The following is a 26,746-nucleotide window of genomic DNA, read 5'->3' on the forward strand; positions in this document are numbered from 1 at the left end:
CCTGGTGCATCATATTGTTCCGCCCCCTGTGAAAACTTTTAGTACTTTAATAAGTACTGATATGCTCCACAATTTAGTAAATGGAAGTAGAAAAAACATATCAATAGGTAGTCTCACTGAAGGGCATTATAAAACATAAAAATAAAGTTGAAAATGAATGGGGATTATAGAAATAAATTCAAAGTGGTCACTCTGTTCTCAACTGAAAGAAACTTCAGATCAACAGTTATTTTTAGAGAAAAATCAATTTGAAAAAAATGAAACAGCACATCAGTGGAAAAGTTAATGCAAAGTGAAATGCAATATAGATTCCTGGTCGTTTTAGATTTTAAAAAATGAATTAACAATGACATAAATCCAGGAGACTTGCCTTGCTGCATGCCTTTCCTAAATTTTAGACAGCAGGCAGAGAGTCTTACTTATTATAATTGAGGAGTTACTTTTGGAAATGTCATGCGATCAATATAATTGACCTGAAAAGGAAAGCATCTTTGTTACTCTGTTATATGGGCCAGAGTAATGCTGCATTCTTTGTGAAACAATATGATTTGTAAGAGTCCACAGGAAATAACTAAAATTTCAGATATACGGTACTGTATTAAAAAAACTGAAAAAAAGTTCCAGGCAAAAGTATATTAGATGTTGCCTTCCACAAACTTCTTTCTTATTTTTTTAGGAAGTATGAGTGCTCAGCTCTCTCATACTCAGAGCCTAAACAGGTATGCATCCAGACCATCCGGAGAAAAATAATATATCCATGTACCTGAAACAGCACATTAGCTTAGAGGTTCCATTTGGTGGTTTACCTGTTATGTGCTGTGATCCATTATGTGCTATACAGAAATGATAGGTTACATTTCCAATTATAAAAAAATGTGGGGATATTGATAATGTTAAAGCTTAATGACATTAAGCTTAATGACAGTGGATTAATACCACAGGACCTGGAACAATAAGGGGAAAATATAACAAGTTTCAGTGTGACAGATTGCAAACTGGGTAGGAAACTAATCCACCCAGTTACTTGGCGAAGGGACAGAAAAACCATAAAAGCAATAAACCCTTTTAAAAGTAACGATTACCCTAGAGAATAATACTCCATCACTTTGTCCATTGATTTCAGAGCTCTTTTGTTTGTTTGAAGTGTGTGGAGCTGGGTATATCATACACCATTCATCTAAAATTATATATTTGAAGAAAAGGCAGGTGGAACTGTAAACATACTGAAGACTGATGTGTTTTTATCTAGTCTTTCTGAGGCATGAATGTTTTTATTATTATGCTTTTAGTGACTAGTTTCAGTGGTGTCAAAAGCTGACATTGTTATTCCAGTGTTCCATCCTTCCTCACCTGATGTGTACAGATAGGTATGATAAATAAAACTCAGTGTTCAAAACTCCCATTGTTCTGGGCACATTTTGCGACAGGGAATGTCATTAGTGCAAGTATAGGGTCTTCTTGGTAAATTTGGCAGGGCAGGAGGAGGAGGGATCAAAGCAGTCTCCTTGGCCACCGTGTAATTTTTGCAGCAGAACACCACTACCACCACAGTAGCAAAAAAGTTTTACAAAAACAAAAAATAAGCAAACGTTTCTATTGATGCTGCTGCTTTTATGATAAAAAGGCCAAAACAAAATATTGCCCTCTGTAGGGGCAGACCTTGGTAATTTTATACCCTGTGCAAGGCCAGAATTTGACACGTCTCCAGCCCTTGTGCTGACTTCCGAAAGGCAGTGAGATCCTGGGCTTTGGGAAGGAGGTACAAGGGGCTCTAGCTGGGTTCTAGAGCCCTCCCATCTCCTTCCCAAAGCTGCCAGCTAGGCTTTGGGAAGGGGGTGGCTCAGCAAAATGTTTTCTCCTTTTGCCCTCCAAAGACTCCTCAGAGTTCCCATAAAACATTCACAGTGGAACATTCAATTCAGCTCTAACATAAACAGATGATACTAATGCTTGGAAAGTATGCAGCTGCTGAAATGTTGAAAACAACAACAATTTGAAGGCTATTTCAGCACAATTCTGGTGTTCTTGACTGTAGTGATGACATTTTACTGCTTTTGGCAAAGCTCTGGCAGTTGATGCTCTTACATGATATTTGCCTGCTGGAAACCTTCTAATCTAGCATTTGATGAATCCAAATGTAAATTGAACGAGTGCCTACTAGAATTCTATGGATCTATTTTTCTATCTTATGGGAGGTGCCCAGACCTCATGAAAAGGACGCAAATTAAGCAAAACAAAATAAGGTATTTGCATTGTTCAGATGTTATCCATTTCAGCCAGCTGCGCTGCAGCACAAGCTTGTGCAACAGATCTCATCCTTGGGTGGGAGAACCTCATATAATTCTGCAGAAGTCAGTTAGAATGTGAGTTATATGCCAGCAAAAATTGCTGCAATCATAAACATAGTTGCTCTTACCATTGTTTTTTTTCTGGGGGTGCACAGGGGTACGCATACCCCTAAACATTTAGTGAGTCTGAGTTTGGCCTCATTGAGGGGCAGTATTTCAATATCAGTAGGAAAATGAGAGTACCCCTAAACATTTTTTTTAGAAAAAAAAAAGCACTGGCTCTTACTATTGAAACCAAAATAGGAATAGGTCATCTGCAGTCTGTTCACTCAACCAGTGAGTTGAGTGGACATTGACACTTCCCCTCAAATATTGGGATATGTCATAAAGCCAGTTCCCCCTTGTCCTAGCCATTTCTTTCTGCCTGCCTGGTCTCTCACGCCCCACCAAATCTCCTTTCAAGACAGAAAGAGAAGGCAGCTCTGTATGGCACTTTAGACTGAAGAACACACATAACTTTCTGCACGTATAAATTTTTTTGGCTGGCTAAGCTTAAACAGCTAGAGACTCTCTGAGTCTGTTCTGAATGATCAAGAAACAACCTTACTTACTATTTCTGCTTTTATGTCCCATTAAGGAGAATATTAAGATTCACTGACATGTTCAGCATTCTGCAGCTAGATGTACATCCAAGGGCACACAAATAAAAAGTCAGCCAGAAGTTTCACTGAACACCTGTGAGATTAAAACCGCAAACCACTTCCTCGCCAGAAATACTGGTTTGAAGATTGAAGTTTTTATGGACCAATCTAAAGACTTGCTGTGCCAGCGAATAAGTGATTTGGAACACAGAGAATTCCTAGCATCATTTTCTGTTCTACTTATTCTGAGGGGACAGTTTTCCAACAGTCTTAAAAAAGCAATTAAAACCAGTTCAGGTATTTCTAATCATGGAGCCATATCCTCTAAAATTCAATTCCGGTTTAATGATTGAACTGGATGCCATTTCTTAATCGGCCCACGGTTATTATTTTGGGGTAGAATTTTAATTCGATCCTCCTCAATATGTGTTGTCAATATTATTTATAGTTAAATTAAAAATCTTAATAGCAGAAACCCAGTGAGCATAGCAAGCCTTGTTGTTAATAGTTGCACAGTCTTGCTAGAATGATGGCCTATTATGTAGGTTCAACATGCCATGGAAAAATGCCACCATTTGTAAGCTTTATCACAGGAAATTAATTAACAAAGCAATACCAGACTCTTATCGAACACCTTTTATAGAGTCATGTGTAACCGAGGTGGCCATTATTAATATAATTTAATTAAAAAAATACGTCACACATTGAACTCTAAGATCATATATCTTAAGCTAATACAGCAAAAACATTTTTCTCTTGGAAGTTAAATTTCTGGTAGGGATCATTTACATTTGATTGTTTTCTGAATGTACAGGTTTTCACACATGGTAAGTCTTTGTAGTTTATTCCTCTTACACCAGTGGACTTTTGTTAAATTTAATAAAAAGGTAAACTATAAAATGAAATAAGCAAAAAGGTGCTTGGTCATGGTACAGTATTTCCCAGAAGCCCAAATATCACACATGTCTGTCTGTCTGTCTATTTATTTATTTAACTAACAAGTTTTATAATCTGTCTGATTGTAAGAAAAAAAGCAACAACTTCTAAGTGGTTTACAAAAATATAAAATAATACATTAAAATTAGCATTAAAACCAAGTATTTAAAAATATAAAAAAAACGATTTAAAAAGAATAATTGTTAAAAAGAAACAAAACATATGTCAAGATTCTACATGTCTGTTTAGGCCTATATAAACAAAAATATTTCAAGCAGGTGCCAAACCAAATACAGGCAACTTCCCATTTGCACACGTTCAGCACCCACCCTTAGTTTTTGACACCCAAAGGGGATGGTGCAGGAGCGGAATGGGGTGGGGAGGGTTCCATACCTCCTGCTGACATGTACGTTCCTTGGAACACAACCTCCATGTAAATGGGGAGTTGCCTGTACAGTAAGGGTGCCTGCCAGAGGTTAACAAGCATGGGCTTACAGAGTGTAAGTGCTGCCACACAAGCACACAAAAACCCAATTTCTTACAAATGTGGAGCAAGCTTTGTGTGTCCCCTGTAAGAGTGCCATTTCCATAGATTGAAGAGGTCAAGAGGACATATATGAGGCAAGGAAAGGAAATTGGTCCCAAGTTGTTAGGGGCTTTATGTACTAATAGGACCACCTCAAACTTGGCCTGCTAGCAAAAATTTCTGATCTCTGAGCAGAAATTTATATGCTGACAGAATTTAACTCCTGTCAGCAGTAACCGTGTTGCAGCATTCTGCACTAACTACAGTGTCCAGATCAAGCACAAGGGATTTTGACTCATGAGCTAAATTAACTAGACTTCTCTACCTGTCTTTGTACTAGAAATGGGGACCACCCAACCTATTAGCTGTAGTTTTAGAACTTAACAGCAAAAACAATGAATTTCTTTAAACAAGGCATAATTAACTTCTGGAACTCATGCTACAACCACTGCTACAACCCCCACCATCTGGCAGAGACTTCCAGAGGAGGCAGGAGGGCTCTGATTCATGGCCTTTTCCTCCCCCTTGCCATCTCCATCAGGGTCCTCAACAAGGCCATGACCTCATGCCAGCCATGGAGTTGGGCATTGAAGCTAGTGGGAGGCAGGACCAGAGCAAAACATATCCACTGCTTTCTCTCCCTTTCTTTTCTCTCTGCTCTGCTTTTTCTTCCACCTAGTGCAGTGATGGCCAAACTTGGCCCTCCAGCTGTTTTGGGACTATAGCTACTATCATTTATATCTAACAGGACCAGTGGTCAGGGATGATGGGGATTGTAGTCCCAAAACAGCTGGAGGGCCAAGTTTGGCCATCACTGACCTGGTGGGTTGCTGGGAAGAGACAGGTCACTTTTACCAGAGGCCTGAATTAATTGCTTTGCAGAGGGCTTTTTGAATCAGGCCATGGGTCTACTTAGGTAGAAATTAGAATGAGGGGCACAGTTTCCTTGTCTCACTATACAAAGAAAGTATATTTCTGAATATCCTAAGAGCAAATTACTAGGGGTATTTTCACATTATGTTTTACCTGGATGCAAATCATCTGTACCTGGTTTCAGCTACTCATCAGACAAGTACAAGTGTGGTGCTCAACTAGTTGACTGCCCAAGTGCACAAAGATTCTACACTTCTTCATTAAATGTGTGAACACTCCTAATGAGATAAAGGGATGCCATCTAAACCCCATTTTACTTATGAGCTTCCCAGAGGCTTCTGGTTTTTGCTGGATTAGTGTCAAAAGTACATTTTTGATTACTTGGTGCTATCATAAAAACTGAATCATGTGATGACATACTGGAAATCATCACACCACTCATAAAACCAGATTAGAACATTTATCAAGGGAACTGTACATCCTTTTGCAAGTTAAACCTTAAAATGCACCAGATTGTTACTAAATACAAAGATGTTAACAACACGGTATTATGAATGCAAAGGGAGCACATTCTTATATTACAAGTACGGTACATTTATTATTTCAAGGCAATTCATCTTTATTTTCTGTAAGTTCAAAAGCTGTAAATAGCTGGCAGCCTACACTTGATACAGAAGTTCCATACTAACAAATATTATCTGATGTGTATGTATATTTATATACTCAAGTGAAGCTCTTGCTGCTGGCTTTAGAGTCAATTGGGGTTTTGTATGAACTGGGATTAGGAGCTGTAAAACAGATTTTCAGATTCATCTTGCATAATGAACTCAGCTACAGGCAATGAGTTGGGAAACAGACTTTGATGGCTGAGTCAATATCTGTCCTTGGGCAAGCCAGTCGTCAATTATTTAAGAATTATTAAGTTAGGAAGTTCTTTGGAACTGTTATAATAATTGTGCGTTCATGAATCAAACACAACAGAAGCAAACATACAGCCCAAACCTAACCATGTTTACTATGTCTCACTGATTACAATAGGTCTTTTTTTCTGTGCAGGTGTGCTAAGGATCACACCCTAAAGCAGTGGTGGCCAAAACTTTGCTCTCCAGCTGTTTTGGGACTACAATTCCCATCATTCCTGACCACTGGTCCTGTTAGCTAAGGATGATGGGAGTTGTAGTCCAAAAACAGCTGGTGGGCCAAGTCTGGCCACCACTGCCCTGAAGCAACCAATTCCTTATCAAGAACTATGACAGAAATGTGTAATTGGTTTTGGTATTGGTGTGGTAGAACTGCAGCTTATTTGCATTGCTAGGTTCCAGAAAATTAATAGAATTTGTCTCTTATATGACCATAATGCTTTTCATTTCTTTATTGTTGGGCATACTGTTTTCCTTAATAAAGAACCATTGTGACTCTGTAGTGATGATGCTGATCATGTTAGGAACATAGGAACCTGCCTTATACCAAGTCAGACGATTGTTCTAAATAGCACAGTATTGTTGACACTGAGTGAAAACACCTGTCTTGGGTTTTAGGCAGCCTTACCATTGCCAATATTTCCTGGAGATGCTGGGGATTCAATTGGGGACCTTTTGCACACAAAAAACAGATTCTCCACCACTATCCTACAATGCTGAAATTCCTGATCCTGTGGTTGAGAGCAGTGGTGGACCTTGGGGTCTCAAATTTCAGCAGTGCCCTGTGTGATGCCAACCCTCCACCTTCCCCTGCACACACATCTTGCCTTCCATTCTAGAACATACGGTAGTTGTGTCGCCCCCTGCAGCCCCCCAGGCTCTGCACTCAGTGCAGCTGAACCAGTCGTTCTCCCCTTAATTTGACTCTGCTGAGAAGGTTGAACTAAAAAATACCAGAGCGTCAAACACAGAAGTTTATGCTCTAACATTGATTTTACATAATGTGCATTTTCTTTTTTCATTTGTGAACATCTAAAAGTGAAACCAGTCAGCATGAAAGTCAGTCAAATATGAGGCTTTTGCATACTACTGAGTGTTTGATTCAATCTGGGAGAAGATCTCATGGCCCAATTTTGCTGAAACTGGAGAAGTGTGGGGAATGTCTGCTGGGGATTCCAAATCATCTTCAGCCTCACATCAGCCCTGCAATATTAACAGAAATACTAAAAGAACTACAGGACAGGGCTTGCTGTAGGCTAGTCTCTCTTAAAATAGCCTTTCAACCAGCAGTAGGGAGAGTAACAATAAAATCACTGCAGAGGTGTTGTACGCTATTTTCTCAGCCAAAACTACAATGTTGGGATAACATTGCATGGTTCTCGTATTCTGTCAGCTTGACCCCCAACCTGCAATAGGATCTAGCACTAGGGTTGTTGTAGTCACCAGGTACATGGCCTGCACTATTGAGCGTAAAATACACAATAGAATTGTCACAAGACACTGTCACCCACAAGCCACTAACCTTTCCAGCGTGCAACATGGAGAATTTGCTTTGGAATTTGCATTAGTGGGTTTACTCAATGAGAACTGAGTTAGAAACAGCAGGAACTCCTCCTTTCATTACTTTTTTGGTTTTGTATTTGTGTGAATAATAATAATAATAATAATAATAATAATAATATTCCGCACATCTGACTAGGTTGCCCCAGTCACTCTGGGCAACTTTCAACATATATAAAAACATAATAAAACATTAAATCTTATTAAGCTTCACTATACAGGACTGCCTTAAGATGTCTTCTAAAGGTTATATAATCTCCTTGACATCTGATGGGAGGGCGTTCCACAGGGTGGGCGCCACTACCAAGAAGGCTCTCTGCCTGGTTCCCTGTAGCTTCACTTCTGTCAATGAGGGAACCACAAGAAGGCCCTCAGTTCTGGATCTCAGTGTCTGGACAATGATTGGGGTAGAGACACTCCTTCAGATATACAGGGCCGGTGCTATTTAAGGCTTTAAAGGTCAGCACTGACACTTTGAATTGTCCCTCAGGGGAGAGACTCCATCAGGCAAGGCCGTCCACCTGCCTTGCCCCACCCTCCGGTCCTGGGTCTCCTCATAAGGAAGCTGTGCCTGGAGGAAGAACTGTGAGGGGAGAGACTCCATCAGTGTGTAAACCGCCTTGAGTATTGTAAGATAGAAAGGTGGTATACAAATTAAAAATGATGATGGTGATGATGATGAGCCTCTACCATCTGCACCTCTGCTGCTGCCACTGGTGCCTCTGCCGCCTGAGCCTCTGACGCTGTTGCTGGTGCCTCCGCCGCCTGAGCCTCTACCACCTGCGCCTCCGCCGCGTAAGCCTCTACCCCCTGCGCCTCTGCTGCTGCTGTTGGTGCCTCCGCCGCCTGAGCCTCTGCCACTGATGCTGGTGCCTCCGCTGCCTGAGCCTCTACCACCTGCACCTCTGCCGCTGGTGCCTCCGCAACGTAAGCCTCTACCACCTGCGCCTCTGCTGCTGCCGCTGGTGCCTCTGCCGCCTGAATCTCTACCACCTGCGTCTCTGCCGCTGGTGCCTCCGCCGCCTGAGCCTCTACCACCTGCGCCGCTGGCGCTGGGGCCTCTGCTGCCTGAATCTCTACCACATGTGCCTCTGCCACTGGTGCCTCCGCCGCCTGAGCTGTGAGGGGAGAGACTCCATCAGGCAAGGCCTCCTTCCACCTGCCTTGCCCCACCCTCCGGCCTTGGGTCTCCTCATAAGGGGGCTGTGCCTGCAGGAAGAACTGTGAGGGGAGAGACTCCATCAGGCAAGGCCTCCTTCCACCTGCCTTGCCCCACCCTCCGGCCCTGGGTCTCCTCATAAGGGGGCTGTGCCTGGAGGAAGAACTGTGAGGGGAGAGACTCCATCAGGCAAGGCCTCCTTCCACCTGCCTTGCCCCACCCTCCGGCCCTGGGTCTCCTCATAAGGGGGCTGTGCCTGCAGGAAGAACTGTGAGGGGAGAGACTCCATCAGGCAAGGCCTCCTTCCACCTGCCTTGCCCCACCCTCCGGCCCTGGGTCTCCTCATAAGGGGGCTGTGCCTGGAGGAAGAACTGTGAGGGGAGAGACTCCATCAGGCAAGGCCTCCTTCCACCTGCCTTGCCCCACCCTCCGGCCCTAGGAGTCCTCATAAGGGGGCTGTGCCTGCAGGAAGAACTGTGAGGGGAGAGACTCCATCAGGCAAGGCCTCCTTCCACCTGCCTTGCCCCACCCTCCGGCCCTGGGTCTCCTCATAAGGGGGCTGTGCCTGGAGGAAGAACTGTGAGGGGAGAGACTCCATCAGGCAAGGCCTCCTTCCACCTGCCTTGCCCCACCCTCCGGCCCTAGGAGTCCTCATAAGGAAGCTGTGCCTTTTTTGATGTAGGTTGCCTATTTTAAAGTTATGTTTTATTATCACATTTTTGTATTGCATTAGATTGTTATAAGATGTACATTTTTTGTTTCTTCAGCGTGTAAACTGCCTTGAGTATTGCAAGATATAAAGGCAGTATACAAATTAAAAAATGATGATGATGATACTGGGAGCCAATGTAGGTCTTTCAAGACTGGTGTTATATGGTCCCAGCCACTGCTCCCAGTCACCAGTCTAGCTGCTGCACTCTGGATTATTTGTAAACTCCAATTCACCTTCAAAGGTAGCTCCATATAGAGCGCATGAATCTGACCTCTGGAAGTTTGTAAATAAAAGCCATGTAAACTTATCAAACTATGTTCATTTCAGAAAGGGGAAGCGGCTCAAGACAGGATGTTTAAAAGCTCTAACAGCCTATATACCCCGCTTGACTTTGCTGCATATTTTGTGATTCTTTGAAAACTTCTGCTGAGGCTGTGTCTGGGGCTCTGGCAGGGTCCTAGAACACTCCATCCTCCTTTCCAAAGCTGGGAAAGCACCAGCTAGGTTTTGGTGAGGAGGTGGGAGGTCTATATGTGTCTAGGTTTAAATGCTTTGTTCTTGATTAGAGTTGCTGTTCAGATCTCCTTTAAAAAAACAAAGCAAAGAATTCATTTTTATATAATTATGCAAAGCCAGAAATGAGAAACAAAGCACCAAGGAGAAAATAGGCTTTCAAAAATCTCAAGTGTTTTGCTACAAACACTGGCAGAGAGAGGTGTTAGTGCTAGAGCATGTGTAGTAAACATGTCTTTTTGTCCTGCTTTGTTTTACACTCACACAATTTTGAACACAGCCTTGTCCTTCCAATGAAATAATTTGCATTTGGGACCTACTTTTTTTTTACTTACGTACAAAGTAAAGAGTTGAAATGGGAGTAACTACAATGCATTGCTAATAAAGGCACCAGGCCTATGTGCTGCCTTATATGCTACATTTTCTACTTGAGTACAAGATACTGTCAGATGTGAATAGCATATTCATTTGCCAGTTTTTGTTCAAAATGCTCACAGTTGGTTGCCAGTACTTTCCCTCTGCAGCTCACAAATATTTGGAAGAGGAAATCAACAAATACACTCCAGCAATAGTGACACCATCCTTGTGTATTTTGGACTCAAGTACATAGAATAATAGAATGTGCAAATCTGAAGAGCATCCCCTCAATTCCTTCATCCAAGTCGCCATCCAAACATTGAACAACAATGGTTTCAAGACAGAACTCTGCAGCACCCCACTTTTTTCCAGCATAACAAGGAACCATTAGGGAGCACTCTTCAGGTTCGGTCAGTCAACCAGCTACATATCCACCAAACAGTTACCTCATTAAGCCCACATTTTGCCAATGTTTTCACAATAATACCATGGTTGATTTTGTCAAAAGCCAGAGCCATCTTTCCCACTGGTCTTAGTGGTTCATTGTGCCAGGGCACCAGCCTCTCAGGGGCGCCCTAGGGAGTGGGGGAGCTGCGTGGCTTTGCCAGCAGCCTCCCCTTTCCCTGCACACCCACCAGCTGCGCCCCACCAACTATATGGCTGGCGGGCGGGCGCTTCCCTCCCAAGCCTCTGCATCTGCTAAAGACGGCCCTGCTCCCAGTTGTTGTCGTCCTGCTGCTTCCTGGCAAAAGGTGGCGTGCAGCCTTCCCGGGCTGCCTTCTCAGGTGCCCCAACGCCAGAGAGCCAGTCCACCAGCATGTTTTCCTGCTTGATCGCTGCCACCATGCCGGGGATAGGGGCGGTGGGAGAAGGAGGACATTTTCCACAGCCCCCTCCCTTCTTTTGGAGTGGCCGGGGGGGGGGCGCCGGAGGGATCTTTGCACCACGGTGCCGGATATGCTTAAGATGGCCATGTCAAAAGCCTTACTGAAATCAAGATACACTATGTCCACAGCATTCCTCTGATCCACCATCCTTGTAACTCTATTTAAAACAGAAATGAGATTCCTCTAGCATGGCTTGTTTTTGAGTAATCACAGACCAGCAGTTGATTATCTGCTCTAGGACCTGTCCTGGTATTGTCAAACTGACTGGTCAGTAGTTACCTAGGTCTTCCTTTCCCCCCTGTTTGAATATGGGGAAAACGTTTTCCTGCCTCCAGTCTGGAGCAACCTTATCCATTCTCCAAGAAATTTCAAAGATTATAGACAGAGGCTCTGAGATTACATCCACAATGTCCTCCAGTACCCTTGGGTGCAGCTCATCAGGCCCTGGGGATTTGAATTTATTTAAAGTAGCTAGGTTTTCCCTTCCCACCTATTTTCCTATCTGCAGCTCCCTCCTTGCATTATTTATTCTGTTATCACCAGGTTGGACACTGCTTTCTTTTTGGGTGAAGACAGAGGCAAAGTAGGCCTTATCTCTGTAATCAAATAGCATTTATCCATCTTCTCAATGTAGAAGACCCACAGGCCGTAAAACTTAAGCATGTTGGTTATATGAGGCTAGTTGTCTCACACGTATTCTATTTTCTATGCCTAGGTGGAATCTACACACATATAAAAAATGTTCTGAAAATGCTTTCTTTTTCTTTTAGAAAAAAGTTTTTTTAATGGTTTTTTTAAATACATTGAATTTTCCATATGGCTCACCATCGCCATCTAGTGCCACATTTTTTATCACACTTAAAACACATTTAAAATGTTTTATTTGCAGCTGTATTGTTGAGTTTCTACTTTCCTTATGCTGCATAGGTTCACCACCTGCACTTTTTGTCCCCAACCCTGACTCTGAAGTCTCTGTTTCTTTAAAGGGCAACACCTCTTATCTCTGTTCCCCGAAGCTGCTCACTTTATAAGTGTCCTGACAGCTCTCCTTCTCTTTACCTCCTTGTTTCTCTCAGCTTTCTGTTTCCATTTCAAGTCCATACCTTCCTCTTGGCATTTCTGCTCTATCTCTGCATGCTGAGGGGAGAGGTAGGCCCTCCATCCTGACCTTGTTTATTGTCGGGGGGGGGGCAGGGGCTCCTGCAAAGATTCCTGGAAGCACATCATTGCTGCCTCCTCACACTTCTTTCCTTTTCTTTGAATAGGTTCCTACTTCCTTCTAGCAGTTTAAATTGTATCACTTCTCACATCATTGCTGCATTTCTGGACTCTTCTTGGTGGCGAGACTGTGGATTCTGACTGGAGACATGTTTATAGAGGCTGTTGTGATGACCCCCTGCACTTCACCGTTTACTATTACACCACAACTGGGAGAGCCCAGAGGGGAAGTATCCATTTCTGTTGATAGTTTGTTAGAAACTGACGTGAATAGCATCAATTTTCATCCACTGCACCTATCTTCTCTTTCTCCTGCCACATCAAAGAGCAGTTAAAGGGGAGGGGGCTATAGACCTGGCAGTACATACTCAAAAGTGCCCACAAAATGTCAATCATTTGCACAAATGATCAAGCTCCTTTTAAGCAAGCAGAGAAATGTTATGTATCTGTAGTTCCTAAATGCCTGTAGACATTTCCTATCCTGAATAAGTGAGTTCCCTGCAGGGATAGAATCTGAGACCAGTGTTCTGCAGTGAGGAGATAAGAATGTGAGACAGTTGGCAGTTTGAATTTGAAGAGAATCAGAGGGAGATTGAAAGAAGCAATGAGAGCTGTGGGTTTGCTAAAGCATCCTGGCTTTCTTTGTAGGACCTAATACAAAATTAACAGCTATGCTGGCTGCCATAGTCCAGTGTGCACAAATGTTACATAGACTACAGCGGTACCTCGGGTTAAGAACTTAATTCATTTTGGAGGTCTGTTCTTAACCTGAAACTGTTCTTAACCTGAATCACCACTTTAGCTAATGGGTTCTCCTGCTGCCGCTGAGCCGCTGCTGCACAATTTCTGTTCCCATCCTGAAGCAAAGTTCGTAACCTGAGGTAATATTTCTGGGTTAGCGGAGTCTGTAACCTGAAACGTATGTAACCTGAAGCGAATGTAACCCGAGGTACCGCTGTACAACTCTCCAGAACGCTGTCATCTAAAACAATTTAAACTCCATAGTGCTACCCTTGGATATTTTCCGCCCCGTATACCTGAAGGAAAACTCAGTTCTTCAGTTAGTGAAAGCCAGTTGTACTCTAAATCATTTTAAATCCTGATTCTGTGAAGTGTCACATTTGACACTAATAATGTCTTGCAGTCTTAATTTTTCCTGGGAAATATCTACTTTTTCTGTATATCTGAATGCAAACCAATGCAGATTTATCTTTGTGTGATGCCTGGAGTCCATATATGAGCTGTAAGTTCAAGGCAGAAATGCAATAAATGAGGCTGGAAAATATAACATACTTCATGGATATAAGAACAACCGGGCCCATTACTAGGTGCAAGCACTCTGGAACGTCATGCAAATAGGGATTTCCATGAGAATCAGTGAGGTTGCTGGCATGACTAAAGCCTACAACACTTGAGCACGTAGAAATGTCTTCAGTGGAAGTGGTCAGATACTGAAAGTCAAGATTATTCTATGCACTTGACAGGCTCTAGAATGAAAGGGTTAGAGCTTGCACAATTTCCATTTAAATATCACAGTACTGTTAGGTGGTCATCCTTTAGACTTCTTTTACACATCCTCTCTTTCTATGCAAATCATGCTATAATTGATCATTTTGCATTTCAAATTATATTATCACACATTTTCTTTTCTTTTTCTTGTTTGGTACTAAGGGCCAAGCAGCACATTCTGCTTAATGTGTAGCATACAGGCACATCTCCAGACTTTATTTAATTCGTTACAGCTGCAGGGAGGAGAATTTTGTATCTCATTTGCCCTCTGGTACTATCAGTATGAAAATCAGGGTCACTGCACAGTTAGGACACTTAAGGAGATGGTTTCCATTGGTGTCTAGGCTTCCTATCCAAGTTGGAGGGGCGAGCAGGTCAATCCTGATTGTGGATGGGGGTGGGAAAGGAATAAACCTTCTCTCCCCATGGGCTGCAGGCCAGATAACAATCTGGCTGTAGGTCAGAAAACATTCACCTTTTCACATCTGTAATTAAAGAAAATGTGGAGACATAGCTGCATACTGTGCATTAAGCTTAATAGCATGAAGATTGGCCCTGGCAGGGCATTATTTTGGAAGAGCAACTACTACATATCTCCATTTCAAATTTGATTTGATTTAGTTTTATTTGCAATGGGCTTGTTCTATTGCTATGGCTGCCCCCTTGTTACAAATCATCAGGAACTGGCATATAGTGTTGTCCATATCATTTTTTCTTGCATTTTCTTCTGTTCCCTGTGCCCAAAATTCTGCTGTAAAATCTATATGCTACAAAAGTATGGAGTTTCCCCATCTTTGACTACACTGATATAGTGGTTTGGGGCTTGTGCTGAAGCAATAGAGTACTTGTGAATGAGGAAAGCCCCTTTTCATTATGCTGATGTGTGATTTTGCTTTGGATTAAGTAAATTTTGGCAGTCAAAAGCATGCCCCAAAAGATGTGGAATTAGACAATATCAATACAAGCATTTGAATGGTGCATGTGGATAATTTTTTTTGAAAAAGAATTTGGTGTAGCCATGTGCTTTCAAGAAACTATCTTTTTAAATCCTTCAATCCTGTCAATGTTGGATTGGGCCCTCAGCATGCTACAAGGGCTTTGAGGTTGGTCACCAGGCTTTCTGCGCTTTGTGTTGGAGGTAATGCAATACAAGAAACTCAGCACCAAACTACGCAAGACACATAGGGCTGTATCCAGCTAAATCATTGTGCACATGGAACAATTTATGCAAGTGTAATGGAATTTCCTCTTCATCTGTTCTGGGGTCCTCCAGCCCTTTGGAACAGATTTGAGGGTGAGCAGGGAGGTTGGGAAAATGGAAGGAAAGTTCTGTTTCATTTTTGGAGCTTCTCCTGTGCATGCAGTGACTTAGTTGGATACAACTTATAGTGTCCTGATGGGGGAACTGCAGCAGGACGGTTATTTACTGAAATGTAGCAGAGACATTACCTTGCCAACAAAGGTCTGTATAGTTAAAACTATGGTTTTCCCAGTAGTGATGTATGTAAGTGAGAGCTGGACCATAAAGAAGGCTGATCGCTGAAGAATTGATGCTTTTGAATTATGGTGCTGGAGGAGACTCTTGAGAGTCCCATGGACTGCAAGAAGATCAAACCTATCCATTCTGAAGGAAATCAGCCCTGAGTGCTCACTGGAACGACAGATCCTGAAGCTAAGGCTCCAATACTTTAGCCACCTCATGAGAATAGAAGACTCCCTGGAAAAGACCCTGATGTTGGGAAAGATTGAGGGCACAAGGAGAAGGCTACAGCAGAGGATGAGATGGTTGGACAGTGTTCTCGAAGCTACCAGCATGAGTTTGACCAAACTGTGGGAGGCAGTGGAAGACAGGAGTGTCTGCCGTGCTCTGGTCCATGGGGTCACGAAGAGTCGGACACGACTAAACAACTAAACAACAACACAACCATTGGAAGCTCCGAATTTGATTGCAGCAGCAGTAGTGTGTTTGTGTGTTTAGGCTTTAGCTGCTCTGTGTGTAGGTTTAGCTGCTCTGGGAGGCTTTTGAGACCTAAAGAGCAGGATACAGATATTCCAAATGAATGGATACATTCCCCCCCCCAAGCAAAATCATACTCCCAGCTGCTTTTCTCCCAGCAGGAGAAAAGAGACATCGTTGAGTTGTGCCCTCTCACCATCAGAGCATGGAGCTCTAAGAAAGAGACAGATGAAATTATCTTACTGTATCCTCTTTCTGTGTGTTTTTAAGTGTTTTAGCCAGTACTATACGCACAGATGCTTGGTTAAATTATTTTAGTAGAAAATATTCTGCAGTCATTTTTCAATTTCTGTATCTTGAAGAAGGGAAGGGAGGAAATGTTCCTTCATTCACTTCCTACAGGATGAATTCATGCAAATATAATTATTCTTATCATCATCTTAGGGAAGGAAGTGGTGCACAGTACAAAAACAATATGTGATGAAGTAGTTAGTCTAGTTTATCTCTTATATGGTCAGCTACGTACTGCAGTGGCTAATTGTTCTTCCTTTCTCCAATGGAGCAGTCTAGCACAAGAATACAACATTCTCACATAAATGTGCTATGTTCCATATTTCCTTGTGGGTTTTGGATGAAGAAGTCCTTATACTTTTGAAATGGAAACAAAGCTCCACATTAGCAAACTTGCAAATGTTCTGAGTTTATCAGCTAATTTTACAGTGCTGGCAATTGTTTTTGTAGCATTCCTGTTATTAACAATAACAACCTCTGCACAGTGCACTTCCAGAGGTATTAATGAGTGGGGTTAATGGCCTGAAGCAAAACCAGCCACTCATGAATCCCCCAGAAATGCCCTGCATTTTGGTCATTATTGCTTCATTACAACATAAAACTAATCAGAAGCAATTACAGTATGTTGGAATCGTTCATCCAACATTAACCCCTTCAAGCTGGCAACCACTGTATCCTTCGCTGTTTAAGAGTCTAACATAAGTAATTTTGAAACACTTGCCTCAAGTGCATTATGAGAGGCACTAATTAGCTACTGGTGATGCTGATACTGTATTTATGTAATATGTGGGATTTTTCTAGCTAAAAGCTTTCCTATTTCTTACTTTAAAGGTACTATGCACATCTGGATAGATGATTATTTTCTATTGTTCTTAGGTGGCATACAATTGAAAAAAATGCTGCATAATTTTCAATGTAATGCATTATTTCAAATTGCATATTGACCATCATTACTTTGTGACTGTACTCACCAGTATGGAAAACCATCACCCCATGGCGGCCATTTTGTGCTGGTATCCTTGCACTTTTATTGAGAGATGAGTACTGGTACATCCCTTTTTAACAACCCCCCCCCCCCCAGTGTTGAAGAATAAGATTTTACAGCAGGGACGGGGTACCTGTGACTCTCCAGATGTTGTTGGACTCCAACTCCCATCAGTCTCTCAGCTGGCACAAACAACAGTCAAGGAAAGCTGTAGCCCAACATCTGGAGGGCCACAGGTTCCCCATCTTCGTTCTCTAGGATAAAATCTGCTTTGTGAGAGGAAGCGTGAAGTAGACTCAATATACCGGGATAAAGAGTTTTTTTTAAAAAAAAAAAAAGGTTGACACAGTGGTATCAAAAAACCAAGACTATGCAAGAAAGGGTATTATTTCCATGCAAGACACAAATGAATTCAAAGCACAAATGATTCAGTGTGGTCCAGTCCCAACTAACAAAGGGGAAGGGATATTTACACAAAACAAAAGTAGAAGCCTGATGGCACATCAACAATATTTAGTTTATTGGGCTCAAAAGTTTCCAAGTGATGGTTCTTTCACCAGAGGAACTGTGGCTGGAACTCTTAAGAACGCTTGCTAGAGAGTAAGCCCTATTTAAGTTCAATGGCATTTACTTCTGAGTAAATATGCAAATGTGTGCATTGTTCAGTCTGTTATTCATTGCAAGTATATCATCTGACAAAGAATCTCAATTCAAAAAGTGTTGCTTCCAATGAACTCCCAACAGATTGCACCTTGGAGGCTTCTGATGATGATCTTCACGTCTAGAACCACTTGTCAGAAATCAGCATAATAAGCATACTAAATGAGACAATTACTCTCTATAGAGAGAAACCCACTACCCATTTTTCTTATTCCTGGAATGGAAGATCTTTTCATAACTGGAATGAAAACTTTGGAGTCAACCCTGTAATTGTGGAATAGAAGAGTAGAACATATTAGGGATCAAAGGGGATTAAAGGCATGATCCTGTGAACCAGTTCACAAGGCAGCAAACTGATGAGACAATTATTAACTGACAATTTCACCTGCTTCCTAAGCATTCATGAGCCCTAGATTTTCATACTAATACAATATGCAATTGTTTAGTGTTCCTGTCATGCAAATCCCATAGACGTGGTTGAGAATTATACAGAAGTGGTGCTTACTAAATTTTGCCAACAGCTGTGGAGCAGGGATGCTGATCTATTGAGATAATAATCTTTTGGCTGCTTTTTCCTAAACTGAAATCTAAAAATAGCATAATTATTTGAAAAGCATCATTTCCAGCGAATAGGGAAGACATGAAATCCCCAAAGCCATACTCTGTGCAGCCCCTATTCATTTCCATTCAGATTTTGATTGATTGTGCCCTTATTTTACTTTGCCTGCACAAAGGAAATTGTAGGGAGTCTGTTATTTCTCCTAATGGAAATAAGAGTGTCAAAGTTAGCAGCAGTAAAAATTTACTGCATGTGATTCTGTAAACTTATTACAGGTTTTCAAAGTCCCTTGGAGGGTGGTAGACAATTGCAACCACTGTCAAAACCAACAGCTCCTTTTTGTTTGTCTACAGAGTGCTGACGTGTTCAGAGATTCAGTGAACAAACAACTTACTCTGTGAACAGCTGAAGCAAGCTGTGTCAACAAGCCAGAATATGAATTATTGCATTCTGCTGCTTCTATTAAAGCAAAAGGAGGGAGTGCATGATTACAGTCTAGAATATGTGCTTAGGAAAAGAGTAATGGTAGCTCTTCAACATTAGTTTTTGATAGAAAACATCTGTTTCTTTTTCTAATTCCTTAACAGACACTTGGAAATATGCCCCAATGGGACTACTCTGAACCAGGTCACTGATGCACTTCTTATGTAGTACCTGAACCTCTGAGAAATCTTTTTCTTTTTAACCCTCCATCTTTGAACACTGTGATGTTTATTCCAGAACTGTTGGTTCCAATCTCACCACAAAGGAAGGAATTTTGTTTACTATATCATGACCACAATATCCATTCTTTTTTGAGAAGCACTTTATCTCCCTTTTCAAAATAACTGAAATAATTTGCCCTGAATCTTGGTGCTGGGAGCGAGTTGAGAATTCACAATGTACCAAAATGCATCAGTGTATGAATTCAAATACTTGAAGGCTGGGACAAACCCCACCCGCTGATTTTCCTCAATTTTAGCCAAATTGTCTTCCCCCATTATTATTTTTTTAGCAATAAGGGGCTGTGCTAGCTTTGTTTGCTGCTGCCATTTCAACACTGCATTGATAATAAACTAACTTCAGCATGGGGAAAATGTTTACATGACTTTCGTCCTTATTTTGAAGCCTAAGTTGCCTAATCAAGATTCACATTTGGTCTGCTGAGCCATTGAAAATTCTGGTCCTCACTGCATATACATGATAATTTTCCGATCTAGGAAGGCCACATAAAATGTTTTATCTGTTGTGGTTAACACAGCAGGATGTCTACTGCACCACTAAGGACCAATTCTCACTATCGGTTTTGTTTTTCCTTTTCTTATGATGCCTTCTTGGATGAAAGTGTGCTATATGAATAGGGAAGGACATACCATTCTAAGATTCCTAAGAATTAAAACTCGAGAGACCATTTAGAAACTGCTGGTGTGCCATTTGCTTTTCTTACTATAGCTTGTGCTTCCAGCAGCTACTTACTCTATTGTCATAGATATGTTTTAGGTTTTGTGCAGACAAAGGATATGGATCGAATTCTTGGACTATGACATCTAACTGTTCATTCCTTGACTCATCCTGCCTGATAAAGGTACACTCTGATTAAAAACGCACCCTGGATTCTAGGAACAGCCAGAATAGTGGGGTGGAACCGCAAACAAACATTCCCAACCCCATCATTGCTGCAGCTTGCCTGGTTGGGGCTGGGGTGGGCAATTGGAGGCTGCACAGGCATCCCACTGGAGCCAATCTGGTGCTGCTTTCAGTTTGATAAAGATAAAGTTGTCTATTGAGTATTAAATTTAATAAATAGAGGCAGACCTGGTCACAGTCCTCTAAGCCTGATATCAAGACTGAATTACCGTAATATTCAACCAGTACAAAATGCAGTGGAAAAAATTCTGACCGGAACCAGGTATTTGCCTCAGAAAACTAGTGTAGAATCTTGATATCTAATTGTCTTTTTCTTCCTATGTAACAATGCATGTCTACTCTGGTTAGCTGGGGATGCCCTCCTGTACAGCCATCCTTCATCAGAGTTGTGTTTAGTGGGGAACAGATGAAAGGTTATTTTTAGTGTAGTACCCTAGGAGATCAATGTGGCTGCATCCCTAATGATGTTCTGATCCCTTCTGAAAACATTTTTGGCAATCTAGCTTCTGTCTGCCTGCTGTTTGAACTCACTCTGCTGGGCTTTGTCTTCTCCGTGTTTAATCTACTGTTATTTTGTGGTTTTATACAGTTTTTATTGTTCTTTTCCTTTTAATCGTTAATGCTGACCCATCGTAGGCATTAGTCAAGAAGAGGAAAGGTGGGGCCTACATTTTAAAATAAAACAAACAAACAAACAAAATATATAATAAAACGGATGGTCCACAATATTAGAATGTGTGAGAATCTTTTCTGTTGAAGTGTACCCAAAATTAGCTTGCTCAGTGTGCCAGTAGCAGCAGGGTCAGCATTGATGATGTTCTGTTGAAAGTTTGCCTTGACATCCCCTCCTGATGCTTGTACACACACTAAGAGCAACTGCACAAGGGGAATTCTCTAGATCTTTGAATACTACGACAAGAAAAGTCCATTTCTGTACCCTAGGGAGACCTCAGAAAGTCATTAAAATGAAAGCTACTAGGCACCTGAGTGGAAGACAGACATGTGGGTAATCCAAAAAGAGATATGGATTTGGAACAATATCTTGTTATCTCAGAATGTTTCCAAGACAACAATAGGAAGGACACTGAGAAAGTCATCAAATAAAACTTTGTAAAATGTGACTTTTTCCATTCTAAAGAGTAGTTTTATGCTGGATACCAATTTAACATGGTGGAATCTACTTATAAGTGAACATGCTTAACATTTGGCTGCTAATATTCATAATTGAATCAACAATAATATATCTCATGGGTATTCCCCTCCCAAAAAAGCTCTTTTTCCCTTTTCAGGAAACAAAAATACAAGATCTATTGCAACAAACTCAGTTGATATAGAAGCTATCCTAAGAAGCCCAAGTTTAGCTGTTATCAAAACTTATTTTGTTGTTTATTTTGGATGAGCTTGAAATATGCTAAATCTCGGTGGGAATCATTTTTTGCTATAGAGCAAAAGTCACTTGCAAGTAGAGGACAACCTTAGATAAAACTTAAGTTCAGAGTATTTTATAATAGCTACAGACTTTCAGTCTACAGTAGTTCTTTATTATCTGATTTTTCCTTAAACTATAGGAACACAATCCAGCTAAACTCAGACATGTTTAAGCTCCATTGATCGCAATGAAGGCATTAGGCAAATACTTAAATTTCTCCCATCAGAATCAATGAGATCTAATAATTGCTTTATCACCTAGATATTTTAATTAGTTTTAAAACATGTTTAACAGCTATTCCTATTTATAAACTAAAAATCTATATCTAATCTATTGTTACGCAGAGAGCTGGTATGTGTGGGACTTAAATGTTCCAACTTAACAGGATAGAGAAGCAGTATTCTGTACCAGATTCTGTTTGTTTCATTCCTTTGCAAAGCACATTGCATTAAAGGTAAATAAAACAGCATTCACCTTCCCTGATGAAGTCCTAGTTAACATAGAATACTATATTTGATCTGCTTCAAAGGTATGCAGATATCTTCCCTTTATTTTCAAATGCCCCTCCCTCTGCCCTGGTACATCTCATCTGCCCTCATAATGTCCAGTGTCTTCAATAGCCAGTTTTTCCAAACAGGACCTGCACTTGCAGGATTATTGACTGCCTCCTCCTATTAAATATTTTGTACGAACTGCTGCATATTAGACCACATGACTGCAGATTAGTGGTGTTAGGTGTAGAGGGCAATGTGCACTTGAACACTGTTCAGGATGCATTGAAGTACCCTGCCCACATGTTGTGTTCTTTTCTCCATAGCTTCTATCATGGCAGAAGTGGAAGCAGAGGCACCGGTTGGCTTAGGGTTCAGTGATCCTTGGATGCTGGGAATGATACTCCTCTTCCCTAAAAACTGTGTTAGTTTTAGAAATTCCACATCTTGGTTGGGAAGTGAAATCTTGTAGTTTACAATTCTTCATCCAAGGGGTTTGGACTAGAGGACCCTTGTGTCCCTTCCAACTCTATGATTTATCTTGCTCACTTGGAAAAAAACCCACACCGTAACTGCAAGGAGTCTGCTAGGGAAGACTACAGGCATCTCTCTAATTTACTATTTCTATACAAAGAGGCAGAGTGGCTGCTGGCAACTTAATTCCAGGCTTTCTGGCATGAGACTGGGGCGACTTAGCTGGATGGGCAGAGTATAAATAAAAAAATTAGTAGTAGTATTATTTAGCTCCATTCCAATCTAAGTTCAGGCCCAGTTTTGGGATTCAAACTGTCTTGGTCACCTTGGTGGATTACATGTGCCAGAAAGAATGTTTGAAAGAATTTAACAACAACAACACTTACATATGCCAGGAACTAGACAGCGAACAAATATCCCTGTTGGTTCTGCTGGACCACTCAGTGGACTGCAATACAATCTATTACAGAGTCCTTCAGGAGATATGGCTCTGTCTGGTGGATCTTCCCAGGCAATGTCTGGCCATTCTGACACCCATGCTATTTAATACCTACAGGTTGTGCCTGGATCCAGCCTTGCTCCTGGATGCCTAGGTGGCTGCAGTGGCTAGGGGACCATTGCCCAGATTCAGCTGTTGCACAATTGCATCATAAAAGTGGGAGGCATTTTCATTTGTTTGGACAGGGCTCATTATCTTGCACCACAAGAACAGCAGGGTGAAGAAGAGAGGAGAGAATCCTTCTTGTTCTAAACCTAAAGCCACTCAACCAGGCTGCCACCTGTACCAAAAAGCTTGCATCATGCTGGCCACATATATAACTGGACTATAAATAATGATTAATGTCTTACAAAGCACCAAAAAGGCCACTTGAGTCACAAACAATAGAAACTATATTAGATATGGTTTATGGACACCATGATGCAATTATTGTGGCAGTAGTGGTGGGGAAAAATACATCCCCAAAAGAGAAGATATCCATAGTTACAAATAATATATTTTTCTCATTTGCAGACAATATCCCTGAATGAATCTGAAAGAATTTTCATTGTGGAATCTCTGTAATGACATACAGCAATGAGATAAACCTATGGGATATCCTCTCTCCAATTATACAGGAGCAATAACATTGGTAGCTTCAGTTATATCATAAAGGGACATATGAGGGTTAATTAGTAATAAAGTTAAGCAACAGAAGTAGATCTCAATGAATTTTTATAATTTTAGGCTTTGTGAGATGAAGCCAAAAGGCTCAGTTCATGAAACAGTGATTCATGGCTAATAAGGGCAAATGCCTTAGGGAGATGAATATATGCTAGCCCAACATATTGACCTTTGCAGAGGCATAGCAATTTAATTATCTACTTTGAAAAGCACAATTATAGAACAATTCAAAACCTGATTTATAGCCACTTGCTTTATTCTTATAAATAAAAGTAAATAGGCCAAGGAAGTAAGGAAAAACTTTCTCTAGCAGCTTTTAGATGTTTCCCTCTTGTTTTTGTGATTGGATTGATGCTGCTCTCTCATTTCCGTATGAAATGTATGTGTATTTGTGGTGTATCCACCATCACTGTATTTCTAGCTTAGTCATCAGTAAGTGGTGTGTTTGCTTGTCAGATATTTGGGTACAGTGCAGCCCTCCATCTTAATTTGCCTAGAGTCTTCTATGCATATAAATTAGTATATGGAAATATGTGTCATGGACTTGTGCCTCAAGTCCTTGAGTACCTAGCAATACCCCAGCTGCATCTAAATAGTACACTAAACAAAAATGGCAATTGCCCAGTTCCTAAGAGATAGATCTATACACTTTTATTTGGGCACACCCTCCAGATTGGGACGTACTGTAAACCTTAGAAGTGCTTTGGGGCTTCCTTGGCCTTCTGTGCAATTTGGTTTCCAGGTGCCTTTTTTCATCAATCCATATGGGTCCTTCAGAGAGAGAGATGATAGATAGATAGATAGATAGATAGATAGATAGATAGATGATAGATAGATAGATAGATAGATAGATAGATGATAGATAGACAGACAGACATATTGATAGACGATAGATAAAAGTATTGCAGCATTCCAGTTGCCAATTGCTATTATTTTGTCATCACACGCTGAAATATAGTGCTGTAAGCACAATGAAGAAACAGAATTATTTTTATTCTACAGAATCATTTTAAATATTCCTTTAGCACTCCTGACTGGACCGCAAATTGGAACAAAAGAAATAGAGAAAAATATTAAATAGCTTCAGTGGAACGTTTTCACTCTTGAGTGATTAGGTTGTTACAAATAAACTGGTTTATAATCACTTTCAATAACAAAATCAATCATCCTACTCTTCAATTAATTCTGCATAAGTAAATAATCTTCTCTTTTCTTTCAAGTGAGACCCTTATACACTCTAAATGTATGTTAGTCTGAAGACCATTTGTCTTGCTTGCTTGTTCTCTGTTGTATACCCCTTTTTCATTTGATGTTCTTTTTTATAGAAAACATGTGTACATAATGAGATTCATAAAAATTTGCATACCACATTTAAAAACATTAAAATAAAATAAAATGATCAAGCTTTTATTTATGTACACACAAAAAACCTTTTCCAAGGTAAAGGTAGAATTGGTGGTGGCCTTGTTCTAACTGAGATCCTCCTGGCATGTTTGTAAGGCACAAAGATCTTGATATAATCATGGGCATTGAACTAATTATCACAAAATACTGAATTAATATTGGATGAGAAAGGCACTGTAACATTTCTTAATGCTACATTTCCCTCTTCAAGTTGTCCTATTGTCAATCAACTGACATTGAAGACAGACATAACATTTGCAGTGGTGTGAAGCTGGGCTGGAATCAATTGCACCATGTTTAATTCACATATAGCACTCTCTTGCCCGTGTCAAGCTCCAAAGAAATGGACAGCAGAAACAGGCTATGGACTACCTTCCTCCTTTTCTGAGCTCCCCGAGCAGTTTTGCACAGGGGACAAACTTCTAGCAACAGTTTTGTTTCCATATTGAGTATTGGCCATGCTTGCCCATATGTTGGGCATGAGCATTATGAAGAACTAAAAACCCACATTTAGTTGAGAAACCAAACATATTACACTGTGACCACCTTGGCTGAAACAGCATTTGACATATCTGTTATGCAAATAGTGCAGCTGCTACTTCTGTCTTAATATTCCATCTGTCTTCATATCTTTATATGATATGCAGTGCCATGGACCTTCAGAATAATCTCTCAGGGAAACCATATAATTGATATGGAAGTCTCTATTATAACATTCCCAGCAAGTTCGCACTCCTGTCTCAGCAGCATCTACACTGGCTTGGTCATGTCCACAGAATGGAAGATGGCGGGGTCCTCAAGGATGTGCTCTATGGGAAGATGACTTCAGACACTAGGCCCATTGGCAGACCAACTCTGCATTACAAAGATGTCTACAAACATGGCATGAAGGTTGGCAACATTAATCCCGCTGTGTGAGAATCCCTTGCAAACGACTGCAGCATCTGCAGACAGGTTGGGTAGCCACAGCAGTGATCAGAGGAAGGATGACCACTGGGAGGAGTACAGAAAGAGGAAACATCATCTGCCCCAGCTGCAACAAAACATGTCTCTTCTGTATCGGTCTCTACAGCCACAGCAGGTGCCACAACCTTCCAGTGGTTTGGCTTCACCCCCGAAGGGGCACTCTTTCATTGTCTCCCGAGACAGATAGATGTCAACAGCAATACAACTGATGCCTATTTCATTAACCTCAGTGGGACTAGCATGGGGTTGCTATATTTCAAAAAGTAAAAACCAGGACACCGCAAAAATTGTTGAGCTTTTTTAAAGGAAATAGACAAAACACATATCATTTTCTCTGTTCAGCACCACTGAGTACCATTGTCAAAATGGCAGAACCCATGCACATATGAGAAGTATCAGCAGGCTTGGAGAAACCCTAAAGTTTGGAGAAGTACAAAAACCCAACAAAAGCATAACCCCAAGAGGATGGAGCATGCTCTAGTGGCCGTAGCCAGCTGGCTGACAACTGAGGAAAAACACAAAAAAGTGGTTGGGACAGAGAATGAAATGGGAGAAATGTGGTGAAGAGCTTGACTAACTGTCCTGAACAGGGAACAGGAACAGTCACTATTGCAACATTTTGTTGCAGGTTCCACTAGCTTTA

At 41.2% G+C, this 26,746-nt stretch overlaps 1 protein-coding gene and 1 long non-coding RNA gene across 3 annotated transcripts in view; one reads left to right on the plus strand and one right to left on the minus strand.

Annotated features, from left to right (window-relative positions):
• The window catches only part of LOC310677010 (uncharacterized protein), a 169,169-nt gene that overhangs the window by 123,826 nt on the left and 18,597 nt on the right, over nt 1–26,746 (plus strand). The window contains exon 5 of one of the 2 annotated variants that reach the window (XR_014510828.1): nt 7,966–8,482. The gene's annotated coding sequence lies outside the window, so the exon portion shown is untranslated. Of the gene's footprint in view, nt 1–7,965; nt 8,483–23,127; nt 23,227–26,746 lie in introns of those variants that run through there. The other variant, XM_083439314.1, reaches the window with a different exon arrangement.
• Nucleotides 8,032–8,871, minus strand: LOC310677032. Its single transcript, XR_014510876.1, has 2 exons — nt 8,687–8,871; nt 8,032–8,524 (listed from the first exon to the last, which is right to left on the minus strand). It is a non-coding gene; the product is annotated as an uncharacterized lncRNA (long non-coding RNA).

The sequence above is a fragment of the Podarcis tiliguerta genome (assembly GCF_965153285.1).
Source record: "Podarcis tiliguerta genome assembly, chromosome: 4".
NCBI classification, from domain to species: Eukaryota; Metazoa; Chordata; class Lepidosauria; order Squamata; family Lacertidae; genus Podarcis; species Podarcis tiliguerta.